Here is a 24144-nt window from a genome sequence, read left to right as displayed (position 1 = left end):
ATAGTTTGTATGATTGTGCACCACACCCCTTTATGTTTGGCTTAGAGCTTGGTCAGTGTGGTCAGTGATTGTTGGAAGAACATCAATTTCTCAAGAAGGGTGGATTTATTTAGCCCACGGTTTTGGGTTCAACCCGGTGCCAATGTAACCGGAATGACGTATCATACATATGTAAAAACTTGTCCACGCTCTTGTAGATGGTTACACATACACATCATGTTGTAGAGTTAGGGTGGATTTTGAAGACTAGCATTCATGGTGTTAACAATGTAACATGCCAATGACGAAGTTAATTACATAATAGAGATAGAGTAGAATGTAGGTGCAAAACTAGATTGATTGATTTAACCTGAAAGTGTGTACAAAGGGTTCATTATATAGAGCTGACTTACACATCTCATCTGGCATCACTGATGACACCATACAAAGGCTCCAAATCAGCCCATGCAAGTTACAAACTCATGGGTGACTTCTCAGGCCACTTTTAAGAGTCCATTAACTAACTCTAGGTCAGTCCACACTCTCTAGTAATGACCCCCATGGGTACCCACACCCTTAAGTGCCTTTTCCACATGCTAACACATGGTTTTGTGCCACATATGCATGCCAGTAGGATAGAAGAGATACACACCAACACAGCACAAAGCACACAATTCTCAACAACCTTCCCCTTTGGGTTTGGAGTCTCGACTATGACAAAAGAAAATAGCTACACCAAACTAAGCTGACCATCATCCCCAATAAAGAGGACCATCTCCAATCCAAGAGACAACTAATGATAAACACTCCAACTTAAGAGCACAACTCCACTCCAGGAGTCCAACACACATCTCTAGTCCCAAGAGTCTGCAAAAAACTTTCATTGCCACAACTTCATTGTTTGTCCTCCTCCACTCCTACTTCTTCGTCTTCAAACTTTTCTACCCGCACCATCTTGGTGTTGTTGCTGCCATGGTCGATGCCCTAGTTTGCTCAAGAGCTTTATTGAATGAAAATGAAAAGCTAAGTAACACTAATGCAAAATAGAAAAGTGATGCTAATTCTCCTCCCCTTGAAAGGAGATCTCTCTTTTGCTCTCCCATTGTGCCTTTAAGCGGTCTTAGCGCTTGGTTTTTATGAGAAGGCAAATATCTAAACTCTGTATAGACGCACATGATGATGTATGTGTAGATATACATTGCTTTGTAATATGCCATGAGTAAAAAATTTAACTTTAGAATTACAACGTTTTAATCAGAGAGATTGCGTTTAAAACTTTGCTTGCCACTTTTGAATCTTTGAAAAAATTGCTTTAAATCTCTCTTCGAGCTGAAGCTTTTGCTGGGAAATTCCTTCTTTGAGACCTTTTTATTGAAGCTCGAGGATGCCTTTGAGTGCTTGAATTTGAAAACCTTGGTGAGTTTTGTAATCGGGGCTCTTGGGATTGCTTAGAAAACTTGTGAGCCTTTTGAATGCTCGAGCAAACCTTGGCTACTACTGTAGCACAAGAACTGCACCTTGCAAGGGCTTGGGGCTTTGCTCTTATGTTGCACCCCTAGTGGGGTCGAGGCTTTGAGCAGCGGGATGTGGGAAAGGGCCTATCACCATCGGTAGCGCGTGTAGGTAATCGGCATCGGGGGCAGGCGGAGGCAAGATGCTGAGCATCAGGTAGCGGCTCACAAAAGGGTTGACGCGTGTGAATGAAGCCTTGCGGACCCGTCAGCGCTACAAGCCACAATTTACTCAAGTCCTCAAATCCGCCCACGTTCCTCGATCGCTAAAATTGAACAATTGACCCCACGACCTCACAGAGCCAGGGAATACCTTCTCAATTTGAGCTAGCCAACAAGTCCATAAGCCTTGCTTGATTTATGCTCCGAATAAATGCAATATAACCTATTCCAGGCAGAGCTTCACACACAAAACACACACACAGAGACACACACACACACAATGAAAACATAAACTATTCTGTTTGCCCTTGATTGCTTCATTGTTGTTGCCTTGCCTCTTCTTCTCTCTATCAGCATGTTTTAATGATATTGTGGAATGATGGGGGTATTGAGCTACAAAATCAGCCTTGTGTTGTGTATATGGCATGTGGGGTCTTCTTGGCATTTGCACAGCATGCTCTTCGACTATCTTGAGAGACCTGCCCTTTTGTACTTCAGTTAGAAGTACCACCTTGGGAAATTGACCGTGCATGACACATTTATTGTATGATATTATGACTACATTTTATTTTTTATGAAACAATCTCTTTTGCCATCTGTGAAGAGCATTGTCTACCGTTTTACTACATGTTTGGTGTACTGGCTAAGAACAAGATGGTTTGTATGACTATGCGCCACACCCCTTTATGTTTGGCTTTGATCTTTGCCAGTGTGGTCAGTGATTGTTGGACGAACATCAATTTCTCAAGAAGAATGGATGTATTTGGTCCAAGGTTTTGGGTTCAACCCGGTGCGGGTGTAACCAGAATGACGTATCATACATATGTAGTAACTTGCCCATGCTCTTGTAGATGGTTACATATACACATCATGTTGTAGAGGTAGGGTGGATCGTTAAGACTAGCATTCATGGTGCTAACATGCCAATGACGAAGTTAATTACATAATAGAGATTGAGTACAACGTAGGTGCAAAACTAGATTGATTGATTTAACCTGAAAGTGTGTACAAAGGGTTCATTATTTAGAGCTGGCTTAGACATCTCATCTGGAATCACTGATGACAGCATACAAAGTCTCCAAATCAGTCCATGCAAGTTGCAAACTCGTGGGTGACCTCTCAGGCCACTTTTAAGAGTCCATTAACTAACTCTAGGTCAGTCCACACCCTCTAGTAATGACCCCCATGGGTACCCACACCCTTGAGTACCTTTTCCACATGCTACCACATGGTTTTGTGCCACATATGCATTCCAGTAGGATAGAAGAGATACATACCAACATAGGACGGAGTTTATATACTTGTATGGAGTCGCTCCAAGGCCCAATGGGAGAGCAAAAGAGAGATCTCCTTTCAAGGTAGGATAATTAGCATCACTTTTCTATTTTGCATTAGTGTTACTTAGCTTTCATTTTCATTCAATAAAGCTCTTGAGCAAACTACAGCATCGACCAAGGCAGCAACAGCACCAAGATGGTGCGGGTAGCAAAGTCAGAAGACGAAGAAGTAGGAGTGGAGGAGGACAAACAATGAAGTCGTGGCAATGAAAGTTTTTTGCAGACTCTTGGACTAGAGCGACACACTCCTGGACCGGAGTTGTGCTCTTGGGTTGGAGTGTTTATTATCAATTGTTTCTTGGATTGGAGATGGTCCTCTTGATTGGGGATGATGGTTAGCTTAGTTCGGCGTAGCTTTTTTCTTTTGTCATAGTCCAGACTCCAAACCCCAAGGGGAAGGTTGTTGAGAATTGTGGGCTTCCATGATGATGGATGTGTAGATATACATTGCTTTGTAATATACCATGAGTACAAAACTTAACTTTAGAATTACAACGTTTTAATGAGACAGATTGTGTTTAAAACTTTGCTTGCCACTTTTGAATCTTTGAAAAAATTGCTTTAAATCCCTCTTCGAGCCGAAGCTTTTGCTAGGCAATTCCTTCTTTGAGACCTTTTTATTGAAGCTCGAGGATGCCTTTGAGTACTTGAATTTGAAAACCTTGGTCTTTTATGTAATCGGGGCTCTTGGGATTGCTTTGAAAACTTCTGAGTCTTTTGAATGCTCGAGCAAACCTTGGCTACTGCTGCAGTGCAAGAACTGCACCTTGCAATGGCTTGGGGCTTTGCTCTTATGTTGCACCCCTAGTGGGGTTGAGGCTTTGAGCAGCGGGACGTGGGCAAGGGGCCTATCACCATCGGTAGCACGTGTAGGTAATCGGCAACGCGGGCAGGCGGGGCAAGATGCTGGGCACCGGGTAGCAACTCACAAAAGGGTTGACGCGTGTGAATGAAGCCTTGCGGACTCGTCAGCGCTACAAGCCACAATTTACTCAAGTCCTCAAATCCGCCCACGTTCCTCGATTGCTAAAATTGGACAATCCACCCCACGACCTCGCAGAGCCAGGGAGTACCTTCTCAATTTGAGCTAGCCAACAAGTCCATAAGCCTTGCTTGATTTATGCTCCGAATAAATGCAATATAATTTATTCCAGGCAGAGCTTCACACCTATTTTTAGAAATAAAATTAAGTGGGATTGGTGTCGGATTAAGGGGCTTAGGGCTCGTCATAGAGAGCTTGGAGAGAACTACCTCCACACACAGATAATGCAAGCAAGAGGTTTACGAGGATGAAGCAATTGAAGAGCTAAAAGTTAAGAAATCAATAAAGAATCCAAATTAATGCAAGTGTTGGCACACACTAAAATTCAAGTGCAAGTAATCCTAATTAAATGTGATCATGCACTAATCATGCCGAATCCGTCAAGAAGGGTAGTGGCTCTATGGAATGGTCAAGATTGTGCCCAAACTTGACGGATTAGACCACAATTAAAGTGCTAATCAGAGATGTGCAATTAGGGAGATTAATTAGAGAATGCTAATCTCACCAAGGCTCTGATACCACTTGTAGAGTTAGGGTGGATCGTTAAGCCTGGCATTCATGGTGTTAACATGCCAATGGCAAAGTTAATTACACAATAGAGATAGAGTAGAATGCAGGTGCAAAATTAGAATAATTGATTTAACCTGAAAGTGTGTATTAAAGGCTCATTATATAGAGTTGGCTTAGGCATCTCATCAGGCATCATTGATGACATCATACAAAGGCTCCAAAACAGCCCGTGCAAGTTGCAAACTCGTAGGTGACCTTTCAGGCCACTTTAGGAGTCCATTAACTAACTCTAGATGAGTCCTTCTAGTAATGACCGCCATGGGTACCCACACCCTTGAGTTCCTTTTCCACATGTTGCCACATGGTTCATATGCATCCCGGTAGGATAGAGGAGATACACACCAACATAAGGCAAAGCCCACAATTCCCAACTTTTGGTGAGCCCCACTAAATGTTGTTTGTTTCGCAAATTTGATGGGAAAAACTGGCCAAAAGGGGTCCTCTCTTGATACAGGCACAAATAGAAGCTACATTTTCGCTCAGCAAAGTAGTCCGTTTTGCACATCACTCGGAGCTGTCCTTCTATCCCACAGCTTTGTAAATCAACAAGTCGATGTTGAGAGCACTAGAAGTGGGAGAAATGTAACGCATTCCAAACAATGGTTGCCCATCGTGTTATATCACATAAATTATGACATGACAACGGATAAACTCATCATTCGCCAACCTAGCTTTTTTTAACATTATGTTGACATTCTGTTGTTGAATAGCAATCATGTTTTGAATTATCTCCACGTGCTCACGCTTTCATGCTTGTCAACATGTTATCTATGCGAAAAGGGGTTGAAATGTCTCTCTCTCCCTCTCCTGAAAGCAATCATGAGCCTCTCACTCGGAATTTTTTTGAGAATCACAAATAATTAGCCATGCCTGCTTGATTATGCACTCTCATTGCTTCTGTTTTGTTTGCATATTCCTGCATTAGCATACATGCAACACATGCACAAATAAGCTCTAGTATCTTTTGTGTCCACAAGCACTGAATGATCAACTGCATGGGTTCCAACCTTCACACATTTCGCTATCTTTCAAGGGCAGCTAGTAGGGTAAAATCCATCCTTTTATCTAGTACATAAATTTATTTCTACTTTAGAATGTTTGTTGTACAATGCTATGATGTTTTAAAGGTCATTTCCAACTTCTATTAAGTTAAACAAACACTTGGTTTAGTTTTGAAAAAAAAATTCTTTTTTTGTTAGTTTGCTTCTTTTATTTAGTTGAGACGTTGAAAGATTCTTTTTTGTGATTCTCTTGTGTCATCTATACACTCTTTTACCCTTTACTACTCTCTCTCTCTCTCTCTCTCTCTCTCTGTGTGTGTGTGTGTGTGTGTGTGTGTGTGTGTGCACATATATTCTTGTAGTGTACACATATATTCCCCCTCTACTTAGGTCATTTTTTGAGTATGTTTTCATTTATATACATTCAGGGGTAGCTCTACTTGCTAGGTACCTCTAGATGCAGTCTGGATCATGGCATAAACTCCATCCTAGGTCGGGCATGAGAATTGATTTTCCGCGCACATCAAAAGTTTGATGATAGATTCTTTGATGACATGATAGTCTATTCGAATAATGAAGAGGAGCATAGGCAGCACTTGACCATTGTGTTTGAAGAGCTACGCAGTCATAGGTTGCTTGTCAATCCTAAGAAAAGTGAATTCTTCTTGGAAGAGATCCACTTTCTTGGCCACATAGTGATAAAGGATGGTGTCTGAATGAATCCTGTCAAGGTTGAAGCAATCGGGACATGGCCAGATTTGAAGAGTGTGCATGATGTTTGTAGCTTCTTTGGCCTATGTTCTTACTACATAAGGTTTATGAGGAACTTTGTCAAGATTGCTTCACCCCTACATGCTTTGCAAAAGAAAGAGATCACTTTCAAGTGGACACAAAAAGAGATTTCAACTTTTAATCTCTTAAAAGGAAAAAATGACTTCGGATCCAATAATTGTCTTACGAGATCTTAGGAAGTCATTTGTGGTCCAATGTGATGCGTGTGGCAATAGTATAGGGGCAGTGTTAATGCAAGATGATTAGGTAGTAGCTTACGAGAGCAGAATCTTGCAAGGGCCAAAAAGACTATGCAAATCTATGAGAAAGAGTTATTTGCTGTGATTCTTGCGCTTTCGAGTTGGAAACACTACCTGTTGGTGCCGATTTTGTTGTACAGACAGATCATTAGACCTTGCAATACTTCTTAACACAGTCAATGTTATCTGAAAAGCATATGCGATGGGCAAACATTCTCTCTATGTTCCACTTTCAAATTCTGCATGTTGTGGTTGATGCATTATCAAGAAAGCTATAAATTTCAATTGTGTCAATTCCTCATCATCATGAGCTTGATGATATGAAGGAACAATATGCTACTGATGAAGATTTTGTAAAGATCTTTGAACAGTTGCAAGATGGGCAACGTCATGAGCAAAACCTCCTCAAGGATGGTTTTATGATGATGCATCGCAGACTATGTGTCACTAGGCAATTGCGACATAAAGTTATGGTAGAAAGCCATGTCCCACTGTATGCAGGGCATCGTGATATAGATGCGACAATGAAAGCGGTCCTGATATTCGTTTATTGGCCTACTATGTGGATGCCTTTGTGCGAGCATGCATGATTTGCCAAAAGGTCAAGTTTGACATGCAAAAGGCAACAAGGTTGTTACAACCACTGCCTATTCCAACAGATAAGCCATGGGAAAGTATTCTTGTGGATTTTATCTTTAACCTTCCAAGAACGCCAACATGGAATGATGGTATATGGACCATTAGTTGCAAGTTCAACAAGCAGACCCATTTTATTCTTGTCAGGAAGAAGATAAAATTTGATCAGATGGCACAATTGTTTATGTACAATGTATTCAAGTACCATGGTATGCCACAGTCTATTGTCAATGATCATGATCCTTGTATGACGAGCCTTTTTTGGAGAGGCTTATTTGAAAACATGGGCACCACGCTCAAGTTTTCCTCCTCGTTTCATCCACAAACTGATGGACAGTCACAAGAGGCTAATTCTATTGTTTTAGATCTGTTGAAATGTTGTGTGTCAGATTATAAGGGCAAGTGGGAACAATATCTACCCATGCTTGAGGATGCGTACAACAATACGGTGCATTCGTCAACAGACAAGGCACCTTTTGAGATTGTTGAGGGTGGCAAAAAGGTTCCTCCCATTTTGCACACAAAGAACAAAATTTTCGAAGCAGATCGAAATGTTGAGAATATGGATGAAATGTACAAGAAAATCAAGCTTGCCTTGGAAGAGACTTAGGCAAAGCAGAAAAGGGCTACTGATCGTCATTAACGTGAATTGTTGTTTTCACCGGGTCATTGGGTACTCTTACTGTTTGAAAAGGCAAGGTTCAAGAAGATGAAGGGCAAGGAAATGTTATTTCTCAAACTCAGCATGCGTTACTATGGGCCTTTTCAAGTACTTAACAAGATCAATGATGTTGCTTATAGGCTGATATTGTTCGATACCTGGAAGACTTTCTCGTTCTTTGGATTCCTCCTCTCTTATGGGAGAGAGTCTTTTTTTGGGAGTCCCATCAAGAGACCTCCTAAGTCTCTCTCCTCTTGTAGAAGAAGGGAAATCCCATAAGCAAGAAGTTGTTGAGTAACTTCGGCTTGCAAAGCAGGATTGCCCATAGCTTGCTGCAACCTAATATTCATAATGTGTTTCACCTAAGTCTTCTAAGACCCTTCGTGGTAGATGTGTCAGATGAGGATCGACCAATGTTGAGGAACCTGATGAGACCTTGGTACTTGAGTAGTTTTGGCACATATGGAAAGAAAAGTTAAGGAAAAAGTTGCACGACGGTATTTGGTGAAGTTCAGGAACTATCCACCTATGGATGCAAATTGGATGGAAGAGTGTGAATTGCTAGAGTCATCGAATGTACTGTAGCTTTACCTTGAGGCCTTTGGTTTACAACCTATGTATACCCCAACTCAACGTGTTCGAAAGAGGGGTAATAATGGAGCTAGCACATCAAATGTACATACGGATTAAGTGCAACAAAAGTGTACACTGCTATACAAATGCTAAAGGTATAATGTTCACTTCTATTGTAGAGATAGAAATGACAAAAGTATAAAGGTTTCATTACGTCATTTGTATCTATGTTATATGATCGTTCTTGCGGATACATGTGATGATAAAAGGATGCTAATCACAGTAAATCATCAACGGCATGTATATCTGGCATGCAATGGAGGACGTTTGCGATTTCAAGAGGGGGGTATGTCACGCGGCTATGGCAACCACTAACCTTAGTGGTTTCTTTCTTTCCCTTGATTTTTATTTGATTTTTGGGACCCTCTTTTTGAAGTCACAAATGCCGCACATTGCGTGCCAGTGTGAAACGGCCGATGGTCGAGAGATTCACCCGCAACTATGAAGAGCAGGTCACCACGAGATGGTCGGGCCAGTCGGCACTGAAATCCGAGCAGTAAAAGAGTGTCTAGGCTCAGTTTGAAGTCATTTAGGCCCCACACAAGACTTACAAGTTGTGGATACTCGGAAATTAACTTAAAAGAGGCAAAGTGGACGCATGATGGCACCAGGTCGAATTTCCAAACTTGCATGAAGAGGGAGCGCCCAAATTGAGAGTAGAGGCTGATTTTCCACATAAGTGAACTCTAGTGTGTGAGGATTGCAGCTCTAATAGAAAGCTTACCTTCTCCCTTGTCTTTTGTAGCACGATGATTCCACTCTCTTATATCTCTCTCCCTTTGAATACACAAACGTGATGCCCCAGTCGAGGGCTTTTCATATGTATGTACAGTTGTGTGGATTCATACGCATTTGTCGAGGCAAGAGCCTTTTGCATAGGTACTATGTTAGCTAATTACTAATCCCCCGCATGCACATGTAAATTTGGAGAGATTTCTCGTGAGAAATCTCGTCTATAGCCCTACAGGTGCGAGAGTTAGAGCGCTTGCTGACCGACAAGCGAAATGGAGCCCGTAACAATGAATTACAGCATGCTGTGTATTTTTGCAAGTTTAGGGTTTGACCCTAATTGATCCCTAATGCTTCAGAAAGCTATGAGATCACTTTACATATGTTCCAATGCATTTTAAGGGTAAAAAACATAGAATTCAATGTGCTATATATTTTTGCCAGGTTGGGAAAGTGCCCGAATCCGCTTGGAAAGTCACCTTTTGCACTGGGATTTTGTTTGTGGAGCCTTCTACTGCGATTATGCTGTCGAAATCGGGCTAGAGTTGGTCATTTTCAGCTCTTAAAAATTTGCAGGTTTTCTCCCAAGTTTAATAAGAATAAAGAAATACCGAAAGGGGCGCCAATCTTTGGGGCCTACAGGGTGTCGCTGTCTACTTGGAAGCACTCGAGCTAACAAGCCATGCTTTGTTTGAAGTGTTAATTCAAGTCACAAGTTTATTCAGAAAGTTTCTCTGTGTCGTAAAGTTCAAGTAAAGTTTATCAAGTAAAGATTCGGGTGAAAGCTAAAGTCTACCACCATACGGGCCGGTTTCATTCCCTGTGCCGTGAAGCAGATCAATGATGCAGGTAATGTGCCCCGTGATCGCACCAATGCCATATTCCTTACTCATGCACTCAGAGAGTGTTTGAACCCTCTCTAATTGACATGCATGTCAGCAAGCAGAAAGGAGATTTAGGAATGTAATTTTATTGGGATTTTCTCCCTCTGTCAAAGCAGGAAAATGCACTTTGAGTCTCTCCGACTTGTGCATACCCAGCAATTAGAGCATTCAAAGTAACTGCATTTCTGGTTTGAAGCTTGTCAAGAACTTCTTGCCCTTTGGCTAGAAGGCAGCATTTGCCGTACATATCCACGAATATCGCTTTCCAGACCTTGTCTTGCAAGGTCTGCATGGACCTTGTCACTGTCACCAGTGCTGCCAGAAGCTTTCAAGATGCAAACATATGTGATTGCATTTGAAGAAATGCCCTGCCTTTGCATCTGCCGGAAACAATCTAGTGCCTTTTCACCAAAGCCATACTCAACATATCCACCAATAAGTGCACTCCATACAGCCGTGCTGCGAACAGAAATTTTGTCAACGAGCTCCTGGGCTTTTGACAAAAAGCCACACTTGGCATACATATCAACTAAGGAACTGCCAATATAACACTCTTGCTCCATGCTTTCCTGGCGATTTTAGAATGAAATTCTTGGCCCCCGTGTATGGCTCTTATTATTGCAGAAGCTTTCAAGACGCTGCAAACGTAACGGTGTAAGGCAGGACATTTTCCAGCTACATTTGTTCAAAGCGATCCAAAGCTTCCTGGCCACATTCATGTTCTGCATATCCTCCTATAAGAACATTCCAGGAAATCATGTCCTGAGTTGGAAGCAATTACTTCCTGCACTTTTGAAAGGAAATTACACCAGGCATACATATGAACAAGATGCTGCCAACATGAAGGTCATTCTCTAAGCCTCTTTTTGCAACATCACAATGAATTTCTTCACACTTATGCATGGATCCTGAGGCAGTACATGCTTTCAAAGCACAAGCATAAGTTAAAATATATAACAGAATACCCTCCATTTTCATTTGCTTGAGAAAGCTCAAGGCTACCTCATGAAGCCCATGTTCAGCATAACCTGCAATCAGTGCATTCCAGGAGACTGTCTCTATTTGGAAGATTGTCAAACACCTCTTTTGCATTTACAAGTATGCCACATTTAGCATACATGTCAATCAAGGTGTTCCCAACAAAGAGATTTTGTCCACACCCATGTCTGGCAACTTCAGCATGTATCTCTTTGCCCTTGTCTATGGCTCCCATACACTTTAATTGTACAAACAAACATTACTGCATTTGGAGTTACACCCAACATCTGCATTTGTTCAAAGCAATGAAGTGCTTTTTCAGCATGCCCATGTTCAACATAACCTGCAATAAGTGTGTTCCAGGACACTGAATTACGATCTGAAAGGTTTACAATAACCTCTGCAAGCAAGCCAATTTTGGCATACATGTGAAGTAACGCGCATCCAATGAAAATGTTTGTTTCCAGCAAACCTCTTTTTATGGTGTCAGCATGGATCTGGAGACCAATTTCCAAGTCCTTAGTGAGAGTGCAAGCCATGAATAGCGCCATAAAAGTAAGTTCACTAAGGAAATGAGACTCATCTTTTCTCACCGCCGCGTATGAGAAGATCGCCTCCTGGAACATCTTGTTCTTGACATAACCTATTATGAGAGAATTACATGGAGATTCATAACCAGATGCCGACTTATTGGGAATCCTCAGCCTCATGATTTTCTTTGGTCATGTACGGGTTGGCATCACTCTCTTTTGCAAATAGTGCAAGACGCGCATACATCCCTTTGCTGAGTATTGGCCCAAAACAACCCCTTTTCCCACATCCGCAATGGATGAAGAAGGCATCTGAAGGATCTTGCTCTCAATGTATTAATCTCTGATGGTGCCGTGATTCGCAAATCTGCATCCATGAAACAGTATGAACATGACCATAATCATCATCCTCACAAGAGAGGTTTCTGGGCAGGAATAATTTGAAGTTTGTCTATCCAACAAGTCGGGTGAGTGAAATAATGTGTGCGTAGCAGCTTCTGGGGGCAATGCAGAACTTCTGAAAGGACTTGCAGAAGAAGCGTAAGTGCAAAAGATCCTGTAAAGAAAGGGTTTCATTTCAACAGCAGAAACCATTCTGCTTCTTCCAGAAGAGCTGGTAGTGAGAGGATGGTAATTACAAGGCCTTGCTGCTGAAGAGAGGAAGTAGGCCAATCTCGCCATCGCTTGTTACGAAGCGATGATCGATATCCAAGTCTCTAGAACGATACAAGGTGATTGAGGATACTGGCTGTGGTCGGAGGTGACATCAACGTCGGATCAAGGCCTTGCTGTTGAAGAGAGGAAATAGGCCGCTCTCGCCATCGATCAAGGAGATGATCGATGATACGAGGTGATTGAGAGGGGGTACCCAGCTGGAGCAAATTAAAAAAATGGTGGAATTAGTTTGAAACGGAAAAGGGAATGGTGCACGGTGTGAGGAAAAAGGAAGGGTGTCGCACGCGTGGCTTGGCATGCCGTATCTCTCTCTCTCTCTCTCTCTCTCTCTCTCTTTGTCTCTGTGGAGCCTTGCAAGGTAGCTCGACAGAGCCCTATTTGTCTTCCTAGCATTGTGCTACAGGCCTCTCTCTCTCTCTCTCTCTTGTTGCCGTGCTGCAGAGGCGAGACTCCATAGGCACTGCAGAGTTTAGGCCTGGCAGAGTGTTTGCAATGCATCTAGTGTCGTTTAAGGTTGGGCTGCAAGAGAAAGTGCGCTCTGTAATGCTCCACCCCGCAGAGCAGCCGACATAATCACTGCGAACGGCATACCACAGAGGAAAAGTTTACTCTCATATTCCCCCTTTATTCCCCCTTTAGACTAAAAATTTTCCCTCATGGGAAGAATGACCGTTTTTTGACCCCACAAAAGGGAAAATTTTCCCAAGAGGTGATTTTTATCCCCACGTTGAAAAGAGTCTTTCCCTTAATTTTCCACTCTTTATTTGAGGGAAAGGAACTGGGAAATCCCTCTTTAACCCCAATTGGGAAAGCTTCCAAAGTTTCTTGTGTACAGCTAGCAAACCATCGCGGCCATTTCTGAGGGATTTAGGTTCTACAGAGGCAATTTTTGAGCTTTAGGCGAAGCCTCACCAAGAAAATCTTCTCAAGTAAATTTGGTTTTATTTAAAGAACACCCAGTAGTAGGTTCCCAATACTAGGGTGATATCAACTTCGAATCGGCGCTAGTTACGCAACGATCAAGGAGTCTCTAAAATGATACAAGGTAATCGAGGGATATCAACTTCAGATTGGGTCGGTAAAACCAAGGGTCGACTATATCAACGGTGCTGAACGCATCGACGTGGTAGCATGGATTGGCAAGCAAAAAATTTGGGTTGAGCGTTCACAGATTTGAACCCCCACCCAGCTCAACGCCTTATCCCTCTTGGAAAACATGTGCGGCGATTCAACGTCTTGGATCCTTCTTGTCCGTCATGGGCGCCCCTAGCCCTTGATCCCTTCACTTATACCCCATGTCACTTCTAGACAAGGGTGAACTAGGAGTAAACTACTTTTGTCAAGCCAAAGGTAAGACCGGGCAGCAAGCCAAGGGCTAGGATGAACATGCAGTACAGGGGGTCCCTATAATCGCTCTCGGTCGTCATCAAGATGCCAAGGGTAGGGGCATGACCCTGCATGGGTAGGACCCCTTATGAGAAGGCCTTTATAGCGGAGCAAGGCTGAGCAGAATTGTGGGGGAACGGCCACTTATGCAAGGGCAGCATAGCAAGTCAGAAGGCCTTTTTAGCGGAGGCTGAGCAGAATTGTGGGGGAACGGCCACTTATGCAAGGGCAGCATAGCAAGTCAACCCACACCAAATTGAGTGCAGAGGCCATCAGCGGGGTCGCGGGGCTGTGTGGGCCATCTCTCGACAATGAGGCGTGACGAATCGGGCTGCACCCTCCGAGATTTGTCTCTCTCTTCCTCTCCTGTATCGCTTGCGTCTCGCCATAGCCACGGTTGTGGTTTCTCTTTCACAAGTTACCTAGTAGAGTTATCGCCAATTACCCAATGCTATTCTGCGGACACCTAAATCCCATTTTGGGATTCTCACTCTTGTATCTTTTGGAACTCTATACACAATGCATCTTATAAATATTAGGAGCACGCAGTGCTAACCCTTGTATCATCATATTGACCATATTAATCATTCCAGAATACTATTGTCTAAACTTTAATGCTTTGAATTACTATTTGAATCCAATTGTTCATTCCAATTATCTATCATCTGAATATGTTATTCCTCTATTATCTAAAGTCTGTTTTGTATCTGAAGTTTGTCATTTGAAGTCCCTACTAGTGTGGCCGGCGGCCGAAGCCGCCTCTCTCTCTCTCTCTCTCTCTCTCTCTCTCTCTCTCTCTCTCTCTCTCTCTCTCTCTCTCTCTCTCTCTCTCTCTCACACACACACACACACACACACACACACACACACACACACACACAGGTGCACTTCATGACCAACTCTCCCTGAGATCCCCAACCTCAAAGCAGCCCCATTTCTTGAGGCTGAAGGAGAACCCATACACAATGGTAGGTGCACTCAGAAGCTGCCCTTTGGCTGGCTGCTTTTTCTTCTCAGTTGCTTCTACGTCCTTTTTCGGAACGCCTCTCAGCAACTCTGAGGGTGATTGTGCATTTCCTAATGGCCAATCATGATTCGCCTTTGCCAAGCTTACCAGACCTAACATTGCCCGCCCATCTGCACTTACCCTTCTTAAATGAAAGCATCCCTTAAAATCTCTTTCATAGAACCCCCAAGGGACCCCGAAAATGCATGAATCGGAAGGGCTCCTTCACAACATTATCATAGAAGAGTTTTCTGCTTTATCGAAGAGGTACTGCTAGGGCCTGCTGCATGCTCTTGGCTTGACAAACAGAGAACGAACTGAAGGGCACTTCGCCATCAAACTCTTTAGTTTTATACTTAGTGGTGCAGGAGCGGAAGCTCTCTCCATTGAAAAGCTCCAACATACTCACGGGGGGAGAGCGCAATAAGCACGACAGGAGTGACGGGCTATAGATAAAATATTGCCAATGTATGCAAGCCATTCCGGCCCAGTTCAGTGGACTCAACATATCAACAGCTTGCATCATTAAGGGGCCTCTAGCATTGCTTGGTGTGAAATGGAGCATCTTCGCCTTTGTTTCTAACCTTCCGTAGTGGTTGTGAGGCTTGGGACTGCCGGCTGGCTGATTGGGGGGGGGGGGGGGGGGGGGGGGGGAGAGAGAGAGAGATGGTATAGCTCATTCAGTACCTGAGCAAGTACTGTAGCATCCATATGCAGGATGAGAGCATCAATACAGGCATTATGGTGCTGGCAAGGCGTTGTGCGAAGAGCAAGTAGTGCCACGAACAGAGATGGTGACAGAACTTGCAAGAAAGGGAGGCATTGTTGAGTGCGAGAGCAGGAGGGGCAGGTCTTTTGAGGGCGCAAGTGATGTAGCCCAAGTGTGGGAGCTACAGGTAATGATCGCTATAACAGGTCGGATGCAGCAGAGAGGCCCCTGCCCAGTGCCAGCTACATGACGCAAAGGGCAAAGGGTAGTAATAGGTAGAGGGAGCAGGCACACCTCATGCAAGTGGCCAAGGCCGATCGACGCAATGCTCTATATCTCGTGCCAAATCCGTTGAAGTATCTCGCAACCCACTCACCCACCGGCACCCCGAGACATTTTGATGAGCAGCAAGATGTTAAAAATTATGCTCTAGAGCAGTGTTCGGGAAAAATCATTTTCCCAAACATACAAAATTCCTTTCCTTGAATTTTTCGAGAGGAAATTTGAGAAAATTAGGTCCATTTTTTGGGTTTTTACACTATTCTCTATTTTGGGGCCGAATTTCTCCTTTTCCCCTTGCCCTCAACCGGCATTTTTAAAATTGAAAATGGCACGATATTAAGAAAAGACACATTTTTTAGGAACTCTGCTCTTGCCTCTCTCTCTCTCTCTCTCTCTCTCTCTCTCTCTCTCTCTCTCTCTCTCTCTCTCTCTCTCTCTCTCTCTCTCTCTCTCTCTCTCTCTCTCTCTCTCTCAGACGTCTGAATAACAAAAAAATAAAATTTAAATATTCGACTCCTGGGCGCCAGAATTCCGTTGCCTGCTCTCGCTTTCTTGCAACTGCGCACTGGGCAGACATGAATCCTCTCCTTTCCTCCCCTCAAATCCTTATTCTGCGACCAAGGCGAGCGCGGAGATGCAGCTTGTCATGGCATACGGAAAGTCCCACGGTCTTCCCGTCATCACTACGCGCAGCAACAATGTCTACGGCCCTAATCAGTATCCTGAGAAGCTCATCTCCAAGTTCAGTACCCTTGCCATGAATGGGAAGCTTCCTCCCATAAGTACTGGGGATGGCTCCAATGCCAGAAGCTACTTGTATGTGGATGATGTCGCCATTAATGCATTTGACTTGATCTTGCATGCGCCAGCTGACCTGAGGCGACCCCTTCCATCTAAATCGATCTAAATCCCAATGGTTGATATTCGGAGAACTTATAAGTCTTGACCATTGAAATCTCTCGAGGAGGTCGGCATCCCTTGCTAGGGCATAGGAGATTAGCAGTAGGACATCGATGAAGAGGAAAGTGGCGCAGGGAAGGCGGTTGAGGGAGGATAGAGCGGTTACGCTTGAGGGTTGCAGAGAGTATTGAAGAAAGCGAATCTAGATGGGAGAGAGAGAGAGAGAGAGAGAGAGAGAGAGAGAGAGAGAGAGAGAGAGAGAGAGAGAGAGAGAGAGAGAGAGAGAGAGAGAGAGAGAGAGAGGTGCTTTTGCAGTCACGCGACAGGTTGATAGGATCAGTGGTTCAGGGAGCAAGTGTGGGTGCAGCGGGGTTGGGAAAGTTAAAGGGGAGGGGCAAGGTGTATGCATGGCAGAGAGCCCCCCAACGATGGGTGATCATGAGCAGCACAGAGAAGGTGGATTGGGTGACCGGGGCCGGAGGTTGACGGTACAACTCAATGAGCAGCGCTGCATCACCTGAAGCTTGGGTATATTGTTTGAGGGCGCATGCAAAGCAGTGAGCAAGTGTATAGAATATAGTAGGTTCCCGCATATCAAGGCCGAGCTTGAGCTTCACAGCCTCACAGGCTGCCCTTCAAGACCCGCAAATCAAGGCCGGAGCTGGAGCTTTGCAGGCTGCCCGTCAAAGATGCTTAGAGCTCACTGCCGTGAGGGCTCCGGACTGAGGAGACGTTCACATCGCCTTGAGGTGCCTCCCTCACCCTCATCATAGAGAGCAATGAGGAGTAGGAGCACGCATGGGTGGAGGTGCATGGAGGCCTAAGAGCAGGTGGTGGTTCACGTTCACCTTCAGGTGGTGGTTCATCTTCAAGCTAAAGAATAACGGGTCGAAGCTACTCTTGAGTTGCGGGGAGCCACATCCCTTCTGTGCACTTTGTTGTGCGGCCGCGCAGAGGTGCTGTTAGCCACGTGGATGCCTTCTTCCCCGCAAATCAAGACTTAATTTGAACCTCCACTCTTGCCTCCTTGCAACTCCAGGTGTGCACTGGCACGCTTGCTGGCTTTGCCACGATGGCCAAAGGGTGTGGGTTGTTAGCTATGCCAAAGGGAGGGAAAGAGCTCTGGCTGCACGCATTTGCAGCCACGTGGAGGCCACCCCTGCCTTTTTAATATAGATATAAGATATGTCATCTGGTCATCTGAGTCTGAATCCATCATCTAAACATCTAGAGTCTGAAGTCTGATCGGTGACTCTTGAGTCTTACTCAGTCCTCACTGATGTCTTACTCTAGAATAGCTATCAAAGCGATCCAACTCATTTCATTTTTAAGATGCCTAGCATCTAGAGTTCCAAAAGATACAAGAGTGAGAATCCCAAAATGGGATTAGTGGGTCTTATTTATAAGTGTCCACACTCAAGTCTAACTGGTCGCACACGCGTATCACTAGAAGCTAGTTCCCACCTTCTACATCCTCCTCCCGTTGCTTGAATTGTCATATACAAAATTTCAAATTTTGATCAGGCTTCATCACTTCGGCTTCGGCTTCCATTTATATGGAGCCTTCTTCACTTCAGCCTCTGAACAATTTGAGTTGGTGGTTATGTAGGTCGGACCACCAGTTAGGGAGTGATGGAGGTTGTGTTTTCCTTCTAGATGATTCGATATATGGATTCTTGGTCCAATTTCTCTCTTCCTTCTGTTAACATCTAGCTTATGACAAATAGAAGCACTTTGGATGATTCATTTGTGTACCTGATGAATTGGCTCACCTGGGATTTCCATTGGGTCATCATGCCTATGAAATTGATAAGGTCGTCTTTGAGCTTTGAGACTGTGTCCTTTTTAGTGTCAGTGAGTATTGACTTCCATGCTACCCATAAGGCGTTGCTCTGTTCATACCTTTCTCTAATCTGATCTACAACTTGAATATATCTCATTTTGTCTATTGGTTCATTTTAAATCGGATACAAAATTGGATAAAACCTTGGTAGCTCATCCTCCTTCATGGGTAGTACATGTAGCAAAACATGAGAATTTGACACAACCTCAATATAATTCATGTTCTTCTGTTGCATCATTTTTCAAAGGACTCTAGCCAAGTGGAACAAACTTTTTAGGTCTTGTTCCTCCTCTTGAATGGTCATTCTGGTGACCCTGCCTCTACTGCTAGATGGATTGCTTTTGAGCAGGGCAACTATTGTGTGCTCCAAGACTTGTCTGACAATCTGTAATTTTAGGAGTGTGCCTTCGATAAGCATAAGAGCACTTTAGCCACTGCTCCTATACTGCATATTGTTGATCTAGAAAAACCTTTTGTTTTGGAGATTGGTGTCAGCAATAAGGCTATTGGTGCAATACTACGTCAATACGGTAGACTACTTGCCTTTGAGAGTAAGAAACTAAATGGTGCTCAACAAAATAACTCTATGTATGAGCCTAAATTGTATGTTATTATTCATTCCCTGCGTAAATAGAGGCATTATTTATACGGTGCAAAGTTTGAAATTGTATTTGACCACGAGAGCATTAAGTGGATTAACAATCAAACTAATTTTAAGGATGGCAAGGCTAGATGGGTAGAGATCCTTCAAGAATGTGATTTCCCTTTACGGTACTGTAAAGGTCGGTACAATGTGGTAGTTGATGCTTTAAGCCGCATGCTAGAGATTATTGATCTTTCTTTCACAAAAAGTACGAATGAATTCTTGGCCTCTGTTTGAGGGAAATGCGGGCATGCTACATTATACAATATGTTATGGAGTCATGTAAAAATGAAGGATCCTTCTTACTCTAATGGGAGTGGATCTAGTAAACTTTGCCCACAATCCTACTTTCTCACAAGCACAACTGAAGCGATGGAAGAATTTCTCTATGGAAGTTGTCCCATAAGGGGAGAGTATGTGTATCCAGAGACTTAGACACTAGGTGCCAAGCTCTTTTTTAGTGTCACGATAGTCCAAGTATCGGTCATTGTGACATTCAGAAGACATATGCACTAGTATGAAGGCAATTTTAGTAGCCAGGTTTATAGAAGGACGTATATGAGTATTTGATACATTATCAAACATGTCAAGTGACAAAACCTTGAGCGTCTCAAGGTAGGTGGGCCTTTATAGCCATTAGAGATCCCAAACCAAAAAAGAAAACATTTTTGTGGATTTCATTGTCGTTCTACCTATGATAGTTCGTGGCCAAGACTCTATTTGGGTAGCACTAGACCGCTTGACCAAGTTACAAAGGCAATGGGCAAGGCTTCAAAATTAGCAAGGTTGTTTGTGGAAAATGTATATAAGTTATATGGCCTCCCATCTCATATCATTAGTGATAGAGATTGGAAATTTGATGGCCATTTCTAGAGAGTAGTACTCCGTAAGCTAGGGACTACTTTTAACTCGAGTACAAATGATCATCCTCAGATGGATAAACAAATTGAGTGAGTTAATCGGGTCTTAAAAGATGTGCTATGAGCGTATGTTAGTGAAAAGCAGATAGATTGGGAAGACTATCTGTCGATTTTGGAATTTACTTACAATAGTGCAAAGCATGTTACCACTTGTTTTAGCCCATTTATGCTAATGTATGGTTATCAACCTCAGTCTCCTTTGAACGTCGAATTAGCCAATGAACCTATACATTTGGCTAAAGATTTCTTGAAGGAATATTTTGATATGCTAAAGATTGCTAAAAGCAATGTTAAACAAGCTCACCATTGCTATAAGAAGTTTGCAAATGAGAAATGCCTCCAAGTCTCCTTCACAGAGGGAGAATGGATCTTTCTCAAGGTTCCAAAGCATTTAGATAGTTTAAAAGCTTGGCCCACACCTAAACTTTCGCCTAAGTAGTGTGGTCTATTTTAGATTCTTAAGAACATTGGTGAACGTGCTTATAAACTCGACCTACTAGCACATTCCAAAGTTCACCCTCTTGTCTTTCATATCAATCGTCTACAGAAACAGTTAGAGCAAGCAAATAATGTCATTTATTTAGACATTTTAGGTCACATAATTGAAACACCCTCTCAACCTCCTGAGCCAAAAAAGATTCTAAATCACCATAAGTTACCAGTACGTAATCATGTTTGTCAGCAAGTCCTCGTCAAGTGGAAAGACTCAGGAGGGTGCCTCTTGGGAAAACGTTAGTGTGCTTAAGGAGTTTCCTACTTTTTTTTTTCAACGTTTTCGGAGACGAAAATTCTTTTCCAAGGGGAGAATAATGTCATGACAAGGGTAGGACAAGGGGGACACGGCCCTAGGTTGAGCAGTTCAGGGGTTCCCTAAAAGTAGGTTAGAGATCTATAAAAGGGATACCATTGGATGAAGGATGTAGGCTCAGTCAAGGGTAGGACAAGGGGGACACGGCCCCAGGTTGAGCAGTTCAGGGGTTCCCTAAAAGTAGGTTAGAGATCTATAAAAGGGATACCGTTGGATGAAGGATGTAGGCTCAGTCCCGTGCCCTCTAACCTTGTTTCATGCCGTTTGAGAATGCAAAATAGGTCATCCAAATTGAAAAGAAGGTAGAGATCTGAAGATTGATAGAATTAACCAATAACAACTTTTGTTAGGATTTGAGGAGGGCAACTTGAATCTTATTATATATCAAATTTGGTGGCATTTTATGCGTGCCTGCTTTAAGGACCAGAAGGATTCTTTGACTTTCAAGTGAGCATTGAGAATGATTTTGTTACATAGCTCTTGGTGGAAGCTTACACGAAATCTTATGTGAGAAGATAGCGAACCAAGAAAACTCAAGTCACTTAGGATTATAAACCTCCTTTTGACACCGATGATATGAACCATTTTTTATATGGGAACCATGATATGAGCCATCCTTGGTGTAATGGGAATGGCCTATAAACTTTGAGAATAGCGGAATTAAGAGAATTAGAGTGAGCATTTTTGTGAGATTACTTTGAGAACATGGAGGGTGAACTTAAATGATGGAAGCAACATAAACATTGTATTTAATTAACTTGGCATGAACAATACTTTTGCAAGAGAGAGAGAGAGTATTAGAGAACATGACAATAGTCGAGGACCGTATTTACGTGGAGCCGGTCCCCCCTCCAAAAGGCGTTTGTATTATAGATTCTCCCATCAAGAGAGACTTGTTACAATACAATCTTTGTGTTCCTTGTGACCTTGGTGATGCTATGAAGATGGAAAGCTTCAAGCATCACGAGCATAACATAAACTTTTCAAAAAGCATTAAATATCCCAAGCTTCAGTTCCAAGGCCTCAAACACCTTCGAAGGTGGAGAGAGTTAGCGGGGAATGAGGGTAGGGAAGAGGAAGAAGAAACATTCCATACGAGAAAGAAAAAGTTCCTCACTTATCATCACTCTTCTTGCTTAGCATAGCATAATAGTATAGTAATGAAGATGAAGAAGATGACAAGCTTAAGCATTGAAGCATGGCTCTTGGTTGGATTTGCATTCCATAGCCAAGAGTGTTGGTGTAGGCTCTCCACTTCTCAACAAACTTGGAGAAGGAGATGGAGCTCTTGCACTTTGCATTCCACACAATGAGAGAATGTGTGTGTGGGAGAGTATACCCCCCTTTCATGCTTGGTCCATGTGTTTTCGTTTTCCTCTTTGAGAGAAAGAACTTAATTATTTATTTTATGTATCTAAATTCTCATTGGACCCCTTTAAAACCTATCCAATAGCATTTAAGCACATAATGAGAGCCACATGTGGAAGATCATTTGAACATGTGTCTTTTATGCTTATTAAGTCATTTGGTTGAATTGAATACCTCAAGGACTTAGTCAATCAAGCAAGCATGTGTCTTTTATGCTTCTTAATTTATTTGTTTTGAATTGAATACTTCACGTCTTAGTCAATCAAGCATGGACGTTCATGCCTTTTGAGAATTTATCATTTCAAAAACCTTAGTCATTTAAGCATAAAAATCACCTCAAAGCTTTGGGCAAGGTTCTCACAACCACTTTAAGCATCTTAGCACTTCATGCTTGGGTAGGATTCCCACCTCGAGGTTAGCCCTAGCTTGCGTAAGGTCAAAGGACTTTTTAACACTAACTTTTGGAGGTCTTTAATAAAGCTAACCCTAAGGTCTTTTAGGCTTCATTAGATGCATGTTGCTTTTTGATAGACTACCTCCGTTTGGACCCCTTTTGAGATGTAACCATCTCTCTTCTTGGTCCCTTGCTGAGGTAAATCTAGAAGCACTTATTGCACATTGCTCTTTGGTAGACCGTCTCCTGTTGGACCCCTATTGAGATGCAACCATTTCTCCTTTTGGTCTCCTGTTGAGATAGGTTTAGAAGCACATATATATATCCTAACTCTTTTCCTCTTTTATCTTCCCATATTAAGTGATCAATTTAATATGAGAAAATCATTTGATAAAGTTAGATATTATATTTTATGACACTTGGGACATGGCAACCTATGAGCCATTGTGAGACCTATAAGCTATTTTTACAATTATCATATTCTAAACCCCAAGAAAAGATCGATGAGAAAAGACTTAAGGCTATTAACTTACCCTTAGTATTAAAAAAAAGAGATGAGATGATATGAATGACATTACTTGAGATTAGATGGCTATTTGGTGCATGCACTTTCATGACTTTTGGACCAGACATATTGCTACTTAGAAAATCCATTTATTAAAAGATACCCCACGAATATTCTCTCTTCTTCCCCCGAGAGAGAGAGAGAGAGAGAGAGAGAGAGAGAGAGAGAATGTAATAATGTAATATTAACGTCTTCAAAAGGCCAAAATGACCTATGAGACCAAAAGGTTACATGTGAGAGAGAGAGAGAGAGCCACATGTCATTCTCCCTCTTTTTCCCTCACTGCCATCTGCCAGCCAGCTGCGACCACCATTCGACTCTTCTTTAGATTTTTTAGGAGCATCTAGTTTGCATTCCACTCAATTGTTCTTTTTCCGAAATCGTCCAGACATACTAAAGCCCCTAAGTCAAGCCCATTTGGACAAAAGTTTAATTCCTTCTAATACTATGAAAAAAATATGCTGCTAAGGCCCCACACCTTGTTTCACAACGCAAACCTTTGTGAAACGGGGGAGGGCGTACATGTGGACGGCCATGATTAAATGCTAGTGTAGGAAGGGCTACCCTCGTTACTAATTGACACCTCCCTAGGGAGGTGGGATCAATGACCTACATTAGGCGTCGCGAGGCGGATGCAATCCAGGCCGTCCAATCGCCGTTTGAACTAGATGTGAACTAAGAGTGAACTCCGGAGTTTTGTGCACCACACCGAATTTGGTGTGAACTCGATGTGAACTTGGAAGGGTGTTCACACCACTCCAAATTTTGTGTGAACTCAATGTGAACTCGGTGTGAACTTGGCTCCGATGCCGTGATCTCCAAACTTACCACACATACCCTTAAATGGATGTGCGATAGCTTAGCAGTTAAAATCAACTCCCAAGAGGAGAGGGTCGCTGGTTCAAACCCCGGAATCCAAAAAGTGGAAATCTTTTCCATTCCCTAGGCAAACCAACGGTCA

At 42.9% G+C, this 24144-nt stretch overlaps 1 pseudogene; it reads right to left on the bottom strand.

Moving 5' to 3' along the window:
- Positions 1 to 9844: 9844 nt before the first annotated feature.
- LOC147429288 (pentatricopeptide repeat-containing protein At3g09040, mitochondrial-like) lies at positions 9845 to 12959 on the bottom strand (annotated as a pseudogene).
- Between the last annotated feature and the right edge of the window lie 11185 nt (positions 12960 to 24144).

This window comes from Adiantum capillus-veneris, chromosome 22 (assembly GCF_014529385.1).
Source record: "Adiantum capillus-veneris isolate H3 chromosome 22, ASM1452938v2, whole genome shotgun sequence".
In the NCBI taxonomy this organism is placed as follows: Eukaryota; Viridiplantae; Streptophyta; class Polypodiopsida; order Polypodiales; family Pteridaceae; genus Adiantum; species Adiantum capillus-veneris.
This window is presented reverse-complemented; position numbering and strand designations above follow the sequence as displayed.